General features: G+C 52.0%; 1 long non-coding RNA gene across 1 annotated transcript in view; it reads left to right on the top strand.

The window, feature by feature from the left end:
- Window positions 1-6: 6 nt before the first annotated feature.
- The window catches only part of LOC112062229 (uncharacterized), a 4,982-nt gene continuing 3,444 nt past the window's right edge, over window positions 7-1,544 (top strand). Inside the window, exon 1 of the long non-coding RNA XR_002890623.3 lies at window positions 7-530. This is a non-coding gene — a long non-coding RNA (uncharacterized lncRNA). The remainder of the gene's footprint in view (window positions 531-1,544) is intronic.

Genomic DNA, 1,544 nt, shown 5'->3' with positions numbered 1-1,544 from the left:
GTCCCAACTTTGCTGAGTTTACTGGGTCTCCCCAAGAGCCACTCACCCCTCAGTAGTCGTTGCTCTTGCAATAAGGCTCACTGTGTACACTGATCGGCCCACACCTTCCCCCACCAACAGGAATATCCTGGAACACTACCCTCACCGCTCCCACACCCAGCAGTGTCCTGAATGCTTGCTTAGCACCATCCCAGATGTCAAGGTTCTAGGGCAAACGTCACGAGTGGGTTTGGAAATCCGAGGAAGCCAGGGCTCGTAAATTGATGGGGAAATGGGGCCTGGGCTCGCGTGAAGGCAGTGTCATCCCCAAGCGCCATCAAACCGAGAAGGAGTTTACCAGCCCAGCAGATGAGTAAAACCTGAAGTTTGAGGAAGGGCAGATGCTTCCTATTGTGACTAGGGCCGAGCACGCCCCAATCGTAGGCCACCTCATGGTTTCCAAGAGGGATTGGAGACGTATAAAAGGTTTGCAGTCTCAGAGCATCCCCAAAGCCTCAGCATCTCCACGTTCCAGCCACTGGTGAACTCGGGTAAGTCGGGCAAAGGAACGCCTCTCCTGGGAGCCTGGCTCTACCTGGTCCCAAACTGTTCGGGGAGCTGGGACTGGAGCACTGGTTGGCTGGTCAGAAAGAAAGGCCTCGTGTGGGCACCTTTGTCCCCCGTATCATTTGGGACCCGCCTCTCTTGGGCTGCAAGTCCACATCTGAAGTGTGTGGGGCGGGGGCTGAGATGGGGGTCCAGGTTGGGCCCCGAGTCCGGTGTTCAGGCTCCTGCTGGTGTGTGTGGTGGTGCTGTTGTCGTGCCTTGGAGCTGAGCGGGGCTGTTTTTGAGAGGGTGGCACCAACTCTGGGGCAGGCCTGCCCTGCAGGGAAAGGCCAGTGCAGGGATGGAGGAGAGGTCTTCAGAGAGTAAGGGGCAGAGGCCCAGGGAGCTGAGAGCATCAAGGACAAGAGGAGGTGGTAGAGTGGCCAGGTCCTGCTCTGGGAGTCGGGGATCATTGGGCCATCCCCGTGTGCTCAGTGCCTGGGGATCCATGACTTCCCTCTCTAACATTTGCTTTCTCACCTAGAATTGAGAATCGATCTAATGGTCCTTTTGTCGCTAGATGCCTCTTTTCTATGAATTCATTAGAGAGTGGTTAAGATGCTTCTTTAAAATGGGTAGACATCTTATTAAAAAGTCGAAATACTTACAAGGCTACGCAACATGTTTTGTTTCTCCCGTGTGTGTGTGTATGTGTGTGGGTGTATTTGTGCACGCGCGCACACAGATATATCTTTACATTCATATTTCCCTGTGTTTTTACGTGTTTTTGTGTGGAGTTTCATATGCTCATTCATCCTTACAACAACCGTAGGAAGTGTACAGAGAAGGTAAGTCACTAGCTCAAAGTCACAAAGCTGGTAAATTTTTGACACAGAACTCTAAACCCAGGAAATCCTGATCTGGATTCCACCGTTGCTGCTGTGGCTGGATATTACTTTTTGTTCTCTTTACCCTTGTCTTTTTCCTTCCTCTTTCCTTGTCTCTACTCTCTCTTACTC

The sequence above is a fragment of the Physeter macrocephalus genome, chromosome 4 (assembly GCF_002837175.3).
Source record: "Physeter macrocephalus isolate SW-GA chromosome 4, ASM283717v5, whole genome shotgun sequence".
Classification (NCBI taxonomy): Eukaryota; Metazoa; Chordata; class Mammalia; order Artiodactyla; family Physeteridae; genus Physeter; species Physeter macrocephalus.
This window is presented reverse-complemented; position numbering and strand designations above follow the sequence as displayed.